At 34.5% G+C, this 10,086-nt stretch overlaps 1 non-coding gene across 1 annotated transcript; it reads right to left on the bottom strand.

Annotated features, from left to right (window-relative positions):
• Positions 1-9,276: 9,276 nt before the first annotated feature.
• On the bottom strand, positions 9,277-9,384 carry LOC112788367 (small nucleolar RNA R71). Its single transcript, XR_003195733.1, has one exon. It is a non-coding gene; the product is annotated as a small nucleolar RNA R71 (small nucleolar RNA).
• Between the last annotated feature and the right edge of the window lie 702 nt (positions 9,385-10,086).

Raw genomic sequence — 10,086 nt, 5'->3', positions numbered from 1 at the left:
CTTGTTTCTCTTTTTTCATCATCACAAGATGAAAATTATTAGGTATAGTCAAGCTTGTTCTCTCACTAAAGATTTCATTTGAGCACTTGTTAAGGTCGAATTTTGTTTCTATCGTTAAATTATGTCAGCATTATTACGATGTACGAAATATAAGAACATAAAAATAAAGTTTTTTATAAATCGTAATAATAGAAAGCATGTCTATTATGACTAATCAAGAAATTTAAGTTAAAATTGAGTGTGCTAAGACCACATAAATGTTAAAATCTTTGAACCTTTTAAAGTTAAGAAAGATAATTAGTCTTGCTTTCTATATGTACAACAATATAGCAGTGAATAGCTTGCTTTCAAAAGAAATTCTGTAAAGTGTAAACAGTGTTTACTGCTTTAGAAAACACCGGTCAGTAGTTTCTTGAAGAATAACATACATTGGTAATTTAAATTTCTTAATTTTGTTTGGAAATCAACATAATAATTTTAGGATTTAACTAATTTGTGTTTTAATAATACATTTTAAAAATATAATAATAGAAAATTTTTTATGCTTTATGTTCTAATAACCTTTTAAAAAGGAAAAGTCTAAGGGCCAGCAACTTTTTCAAATTTTGGTCAGCATGTAACTAGCAAGGAAAAGTGAGCTATTGAATAAAATCTCACACCATTAAAATCACCATTAATAGTTATTTGATGGCTACAAATACCAAAAATTGCTGCCTCCTAGCACTTTTCTTTTAAAAATATAATAATAGAAATTTTTTGATATTTTCATATTCAATACATTGAAAACATAAAAAAAATTACAATAATTTTTAGAAAATATTTTTTTATGATATATTTAACATATACTCTTAAAATATAATTTAGCAAAATTCATAATTTTATTGTCGGAATTGTTACAATCATTGTCAAGGATATCACTAGTGGATAAGAATTGAATCTAGTTGAGTAGTTGACGAATATAAGGGGAAAGGGTTAACAGTTGTTGCCTTGTTGGCTAGATTGCAGGGACCATTATCTTGTGTCCAGCATGTCTCGTGCGTCTAATAATTTGCACGAGGTGCACCTCATTCAGACTTATATACATTCTCATTGCCAGATGCAATTTTTTAAAAAAAAATATAAGAAAACTTGCTCTAGTCTGACGCACTTATACCTCCACTTGGCCACTGCCCACTTGAGTCTTGATAACATGACACTGACTCAACCATCTACGTACTTGATGGTGAAGCAACAAGCAAGTAGCAGCCATGCCCTCCATTTTATATAGAAGCAGAAAAACAGAAATTATTTTTAATATAGAGATGAAGATAATGTTTTGTTTGAATATTAATATTTGAAATGTAATACAGTATTATGGATGTATAAAAAAAATGTTTAACATACACTTTACGTGTTGCTTGGATATTGACATGTGTCCAACACGCATTCTGCATGTTGCGAGGATGATGACACATGTTCAACACGCATTCTGCATGTTGCAATACACATCCTGCATGTTAACTCTCTACCTACAAAATCCACCAACTTGTAATTGCACTAAATAATCATATTTTTAATAAAAATACCAATATTTTTTTCATATAAAAAAAATTAATCGCAGAAAAATGTCATTTTATATAAAAGTGTTTGTGACTTGATTGGTTCAGTCGAATAAGTTAATAATAGTTTGTTAGAGATAATTAATTTGTAAATCAAAGCAGTTAGAGATAGCTAACAAAGTGGTAATTAGTTGTAGATATTTTTGGTCACTTGACAAGTTTGTTACAGATGAATTCATTCCCTAATGTATAAATATTAGCCTCATGACTAATAGAAAACTCCAAGCTTTCTGTTTCACTTTACAAAACTATTTCCCTTTATTTTCTCTCTCTTTCTTCTTCATCTTCTCTGCATCTCCAACCTCTATTTTCATCCTACTTTCACATTCTTCTCCTCTCAAGAACTCATTCCACAGAGTCCGATGAGAGCTAATGTCCTTCTCGCACGCATTTAACATGGTGCGGTGAGCGTGGAGAAGGTAGTGGTGTTCCGATCGACGAGTCCATGAGAGAAAGATTTGAATTTGTGATAAAACAAAGTCATTAAGTTGAATTGGTTGAGGAATTACTTTGAAATTCTCCTAATCAAGTGAGATATTCAACAGTAGCGATTTCTTGATGGCTGAATAAAATCCAGAGGGTTTCAATCGATCCTCTAGTGGAGCGCAACTAGGATCCATGGATGTGCAAATTGCAAGCTTTCTTAATCAATTGTCCACATTACAAGCTCAAATCTCTAAAGCTGGTTCAAGTCCGATTTCAGATCCCGCAAGTCCCTACTTCATACATCCTGGTGAGAGTCTTGGTTCGCCTCTGATATCAATTACTCTAAATACAAATAATTACCATAGCTGGAGTAGAGCAATGTTGTTAGCATTAAAATCAAAGAATAAATTAAAATTCATAGATGGTTCAATAAAGAAGCCAGATCCAACAGATGCATTGTTTGAGGCATGGGAGAGATGCAATACATTTATTGTCTCGTGAATTAATCTGTCTTTGAGTTTTGAAATTTTCGAAAGTGTGATTTGGAATAATGTTGCCTCTGATCTGTGGAGAGATTTGGAACACAGATATTGTCAGGGAGATCGGTTTCGAGTGGCTGAGTTAGAGGAAGAGATGTACCAAATGAGACAAGGCGAATTGACAATTACAACATATTTTACATAGTTGAAGGCTATTTGGGAGCAATTAAATGGATTCAGACCAATTCCTAATTATGTACTGTGTGCTGAGGATTGTAAGTGTGGCTTGGCTAGAATGAGAGAATACAGAGAAGAGAGTTACACAGTGAGGTTTCTAAGAGGCCTCAATGAACAATATTCGAATGTAAGATCCCACATCATGCTTATGAAACCTATTCCTGACATAAACACCGCATTTTCTTTGCTCACTCAACAAGAGAGGCAGTTTGGCAATCTGGATTTGATTGACTCCAAAACCTTACTGAATAATGCAAGGATAAACTACTTAGATGGCTCAGGAAATAGAGGCTGAGGCAGAGAAGGAAACAGAGGTGGTCGGACAAGTGGAAGAGGCAGAGGTAGGGGCACCAAGATGCAGTGCACCTTCTGCGGAAAAATGGGACACATTGTGGACACATGCTAAAAAAGCATGGATTGCCTCCACACTTAAGACAGCGGCAGCAAGGCAATATCATTCAAATGATGACTAGTGAGTAGAAAATTGATGAAGTCAATAGTAATGAATTGGCTATGAACCAAGAAGAAGTGAGTGAACCTGCAAGTGTTGCGTTAACAGTGAACCAAAGGCAAGCCTTGATGTCCCTTCTCAAAGAACAATGTGCTCAGCAACACTCTCATGGTGCAAACCAGGGTCAGAAATCATCCAATCCTGTTTTAGGTCAAGCTAAAATTCATTTTTTGCAATTCAGTGCAAGAATTTTATCATTGGTTATACCAAAATCTGCTATTTGGGTTATAGACACTAGAGCCACTGATCATGTTTCTTTTGATCTAACCGATTTCAAAACTTATCAAAGGGTTAAGCCATTGGTTGTTAAATTACCTGATGGCAGCTTTACAACTAGTAGCATTGTAGGCACCATCATGTTCTCTAACAATCTATTTTTAACAAATGTTCTTTTCATTCCATCTTTTGATTTCAAATTGATTTCGGTGTCAAAACTTACAACACTTTTAAAATGAAAAATGCTTATTGATGATGAAACATGTGAAATTCAGGATCAAGCTACATTGAGGACGATTGGAGTAGCTAAATGTGCCGATGGACTATTTACAATGAACAACCCTACAATACATAGTGATTCATCAAAATCTGCAGCATTAACACTTTATTCTTCCAATAATTCGTTAGGTCAGAATAATAAGCATTTAGATGTAGTTTCTATTTCTAATGAACATCTATGGCATGTAAGGTTAGGACATATTCCATTTAATAAAATTGCAATGTTGCAGAAAGATTTTCCTTATATCAAATGTAGAGACATCAAAGTCACACCTTGTGACCCATGTTATTTCGCTAAACAAAAGAGATTACCATTTTTTCATAGTATTAGTAAATCTAAAAATTGTTTTGATCTTGTACACATGGATATTTGGGGACCACTATCCACACTTTCTAGTTCCGGACACAAATATTTTTTAACAGTGGTAGATGACAATAGTAGATACACATGGGCTTATTTCATGAAAACAAAGTCAGAAGCATCCATACTTTTTCAAAATTTTGTGCAATATGCTAACGTTCAGTTTAATGCACAAATAAAATGCATTAGAACTGATAATGGACCTGAGTTTTTATTGAGAGATTTCTTCACTAAGAATGGGATAATCCATCACACCTCTTGTGTAGAAACTCCACAACAAAACGGTATCGTTGAGCGCAAGCATCAACACATACTTGGCGTTGCAAGGGCATTGCTGTTTCAGTCTCACATACCCAAAATTTTTTGGCAATTTGCCATAGCTCCTGCAATTCATTTGATAAACCGAGTTCCAAGCATTTTTTTTTAAACCATTGCAGTCCTTATCAGATTCTATTTCAAACTTTGCCGAATTTACAAAATTTGAAAGCATTTGGATGCTTGGCTTATGCTAGTACGCTTGCTCATGGCAGAACAAAATTGGACCTTAGAGCTAAGAAGTGTGTATTCTTGGGTTTTAAAGATGGTAAAAAAGGTTACACTTTACTTGATCTTAACACTAGGGAGATCTTTATTTCAAGACATGTTATCTTCTATGAAAATTATTTTCCCTACTTGTCTCATTCTTCAAAGTTGCATGATTCTAATTGCACTTCAACCATTGGTGCTGGTTGCAGGATTAATAATCTTCAATTTCTAGATTTAGATCCATTTACTTCCTGCACTTATCACTCACCTGCATCGCCGCATTCTTCAAATGCAACTTTCCCTAACATTCCTATTTCATTGGAAAATAATGCAGCACATTCATTAGAAAATAATACATCTCATTCATTAAATCATTATGTGTCTCATTCATTAGACACACCACATGAGAATTTAAATACAACACAACATCACACCACATCTCAGTAGAATTTAGGCACACATGTTTCTGCTGACATCATTCCTATTGCATCAACAAGACCTATTAGGAACCGCAAGCCACCTTCCCACTTACAGGACTATCATTGTATGTTGGCCACAACAGGTTTAGCACCTCCTTCTACTCAAAGATATCCAATTTCTAACTTTCTTTCATATGATAAGTGATGAGCGGATAATTTATACGCTTTTTGGCATTGTTTTTAGTATGTTTTTAGTAGAATCTAGTTACTTTTAGGGATGTTTTCATTAGTTTTTATGTTAAATTCAAATTTCTAGACTTTACTATGAGTTTGTGTGTTTTTGTGTGATTTCAGGTATTTTCTGGCTGAAATTGAGGGACTTGAGCAAAAATCAGATTCAGAGGTAGAAGAAGGACTGCTGATGCTGTTGGATTCTGACCTCCCTACACTCAAAGTGGATTTTCTGGAGCTACAGAACTCAAAATGGCACGCTTCCAATTGTGTTGGAAAGTAGACATCCAGGGCTTTCCAGAAATATATAATAGTCCATACTTTGCCCAAGTTTAGATGATGTAAAAGGGCGTTGAACGCCAGTTCTACGCTGCTGTCTGGAGTTAAACGCCAGAAACAAGTCACAAACCAGAGTTGAACGCCAGAAACACGTTACAACCTGGCGTTCAACTCCAGAAAGAGCCTCTGCACGTGTAACATTCAAGCTCAGCCCAAGCACACACCAAGTGGGCCCCGGAAGTGGATTTATGCATCAATTACTTACTTCTGTAAACCCTAGTAACTAGTTTAGTATAAATAGGACTTTTTACTATTGTATTTAAAATCCTGGATTGTGTTTTTGATCCTGTGATCTCATTTTGGGGGCTGGCCATTCGGCCATGCCTGAACCTTTCACTTATGTATTTTTAACGGTAGAGTTTCTACACTCCATAGATTAAGGTGTGGAGCTCTGCTGTTCCTCAAAGATTAATGCAAAGTACTACTGTTTTTCTATTCACTTCAACTTATTCCGCTTCTAAGATATTCATTTACATTTCAACCTGAATGTGATGAACGTGACAATCATCATCATTCCCCATGAACGCGTGCCTGACAACCACTTCCGTTCTACCTTCGATTGAATGATTATCTCTTAGATCTCTTAATCAGAATCTTCGTGGTGTAAGCTAGATTGATGGCGGCATTCATGAGAATCCGAAAAGTCTAAACCTTGTCTGTGGTATTCCGAGTAGGATTCAGGGATTGAATGACTGTGACGAGCTTCAAACTCGTGATTGCTGGACATAGTGACAGACGCAAAAGGATGGTGAATCCTATTCCAGCATGATCGGGAACCTCAGATGATTAGCCGTGCTGTGACAGAGCATTTGGACCATTTTCACAAGAGGAGGGGATGTAACCACTGACAATAGTGATGCCCTTGCATAAAGCCAGCCATGGAAAGGAATAAGACTGATTGGATGAAGACAGTAGGAAAGCAGAGGTTCAGAGGAACAAAAGCATCTCTATACGCTTATCTGAAATTCTCACCAATGACTTATATAAGTGTTTTTATCCTTATTTTCTGTTTAATTAGTATTATTTTCGAAAACTCCATAATCAATTATTATCCGCCTGACTGAGATTTACAAGGTGACCATAGCTTGCTTCATACCAACAATCTCCGTGGGATCGACCCTTACTCACGTAAGGTTTATTACTTGGACGACCCAGTGCACTTGCTGGTTAGTTGTATCGAAGTTGTGACAAATTATGAATTGAGATTAGAGCACCAAGTTTTTGGAGCCATTACCAGAGATCACAATTTCGTGCACCAAGTTTTTGGCGCCGTTGCCGGGGATTGTTTGAGTTTGGACAACTGACGGTTCATCTTGTTGCTCAGATTAGGTAATTTTCTTTTTTGTTTTGTTTTTCAAAAATTTTTCAAAAATCTTTCAAAAATTTCTCATCAGTTTTCGAAAAAAAAATAATAAAAATATTTTCAAAAATATATTTTTCTTCAGATTTTTAAGAATGAATTCTAGTGTTTCATGAAACATGTTGAATCCTATCTGGCTGTAAAGCCATACCCAAACTGCTTTGGGATTGGTCTTCAACTAATCACCTCAATGGATGTAATTTACATGCTAGAGCTTGGCTGGCTATTAAGCCATGCCTGACCCTTTGATTGGAGCTTTAGACTAAAGAGCATAAGATTCCTGGAATTCATATTAAAAGTTTTGGAATCCTTATTTTTCTTTTTCAAATAATTTTTGAAAAAAAAAATCCAAAAAAAATTAGTAAATCAAAAAAATCAAAAATATTTCATGTTTCTTGTTTGAGTCTTGAGTCAAGTTGAAAATTTGGTGTCAATTGCATATTCATCTTGCATTTTTCGAAAATTCATGCATTCATAGTGTTCTTTATGATCTTCAAGTTGTTCTTGGTAAGTCTTCTTGTTTGATCTTGATGTTTTCTTGTTTTGTGTTATGTGGTATTTTTCATGTGCATTTTTGCATCCATAGAGTCTAAACATGAAAGATTTCTAAGTTTGGTGTCTTGCATGTTTTCTTTGCATATAAAAATTTTTCAAAAATAAGTTCTTGATGTTCATCTTGATCTTCAAAGTGTTCTTGGTGTTCATCTTGACATTCATAGCATTTTTGCATGCATTCATTGTTTTGATCTAAAATCTCCATGCATTGAGCATTTTTAGTGTTTTTCTCTCTCATCATTAAAAATTCAAAAATAAAAAAAATATCTTTCCCTTTTTCTCTCTCAAAATTTTGAAAATTAGATGACTTTTTCAAAAATTTTTAAAATCCAATTGTTTCTTATGAGTCAAATCAAATTTTCAATTTACAAATCTTATCTTTTTCAAAAATTTTTTCAAAAATCAAATCTTTTTCATTTTTCTTAGTTATTTTCGAAAATTATAAAAATCTTTTCCAAAAATCTTTTTCTTATCTTTATCACATAATTTTCCAAAATAACATCATCAATTAATGTTTTGATTCAAAAATTTCAAGTTTGTTACTTGCTTGTTAAGAAAGATTCAAACTTTAAGTTCTAGAATCATATCTTGTGATTTCTTGTGAATCAAGTCATTAATTGTGATTTTAAAAAATCAAATCTTTTTCAAAACTAATTTCAATCATATCTTTTCAAAAATATCTTCTTATCTCATCTTTTTCAAAAATTTGATTTTAAAATATCTTTTCTAACCTCCTATCTTCTTATCTTTTCAAAATTGATTTTCAAATTTGGTTCAACTAACTAACTAACTTTTTGTTTGTTTCTTATCTTTTTCAAAACTACCTAACTAACTCTCTCTCTCTAATTTTCGAAAATATCTTCCCTCTTTTTCAAAAATTCTTTTTAATTAACTAATTATTTTAATTTTTGATTTTTTATTTTCGAAAATTACTAACCTTTTTGAAAAACTAATTTTGAAAATCACTAACTCTTTTTCAAAAATTATTTTTGAAATCTTCCCTCTCTCATCTCATTCTATTTATTTATTCATCTACTAACATCTCTTCACCTCACATCTCTACTCTCCTCACCCTAGTGTTTCTTTCCTTACATTACATTCTTTGTCCCCTTCCTTTCTTCCACTCACACAGGGACTTCTATACTGTGGTATAAAGGATTCCTATTATTATTATTATTATTTTTTCTGTGCCCTCTTCTTTGTCATATGAGCAGGAGCAAGGACAAAAATATTCTTGTTGAAGCAGATCCAGAACCTGAAAGGACTCTGAAGAGGAAACTAAGATAAGCTAAATTACAACAATTCAGAGATAACCTTTCAGAAATTTTCGAACAGGAAGAGGAGATGGTAGCTGAAAATAATAATAATGCAAGGAGGATGCTTGGTGACTTTACTGCACCTAATTCCAATTTACATGGAAGAAGCATCTCCATTCCTGCCATTGGAGCAAACAACTTTGAGCTGAAACCTCAATTAGTTTCTCTGATACAGCAAAACTGCAAGTTTCATGGACTTCCATCTGAAGATCCTTTTCAGTTCTTAACTGAATTCTTGCAGATATGTGATACTGTTAAGACTAATGGAGTAGATTCTGAAGTCTACAGGCTCATGCTTTTCCCTTTTGCTGTAAGAGACAGAGCTAGAGTGTGGTTGGACTCTCACCCCAGAGATAGCCTGAACTCTTGGGATAAGCTGGTCACGGCTTTCTTAGCTAAGTTCTTTCCTCCTCAAAAGCTGAGCAAGCTTAGAGTGGATGTTCAAACCTTCAGACAGAAAAAAGGTGAATCCCTCTATGAAGCTTGGGAAAGATACAAGCAGCTGACCAAAAAGTGTCCTTCTGACATGCTTTCAGAATGGACCATCCTGGATATATTCTATGATGCTTTATCTGAGCTATCAAAGATGTCATTGGATACTTCTGCAGGTGGATCCATTCACCTAAAGAAAATGCCTGCAGAAGCTCAAGAACTCATTGACATGGTTGCTAATAACCAGTTCATGTACACTTCTGAGAGGAATCGTGTAAGTAATGGGACGCCTATGAAGAAGGGAGTTCTTGAAATTGATACTCTGAATGCCATATTGGCTCAGAACAAAATATTGACTCAGCAAGTCAATATGATTTCTCAAAGTCTGAATGGAATGCAAGCTGCATCCAACAGTACTCAAGAGGCATCTTCTGAAGAAGAAGCTTATGATCCTGAGAACCCTGCAATAGCAGAGGTGAATTACTTAGGTGAACCTTATGGAAACACCTATAATCCATCATGGAGAAATCATCCAAATCTCTCATGGAAGGATCAACAAAAGCCTCAATAAGGCTTTAATAATGGTGGAAGATACAGGTTTAACAATAGTAAACCTTTTCCATCATCCACTCAGCAACAGACAGAGAATTCTGAACAAAATACCTCTAATTTAGCAAACTTAGTCTCTGATCTATCCAAGGCCACTGTAAGTTTCATGAATGAAACAAGGTCTTCCATTAGAAATTTGGAAGCACAAGTGGGCCAGCTGAGTAAAAGGATCACTGAAATCCCTCCTAGTACT

Source organism: Arachis hypogaea, chromosome 20 (assembly GCF_003086295.3).
Source record: "Arachis hypogaea cultivar Tifrunner chromosome 20, arahy.Tifrunner.gnm2.J5K5, whole genome shotgun sequence".
Classification (NCBI taxonomy): Eukaryota; Viridiplantae; Streptophyta; class Magnoliopsida; order Fabales; family Fabaceae; genus Arachis; species Arachis hypogaea.
This window is presented reverse-complemented; position numbering and strand designations above follow the sequence as displayed.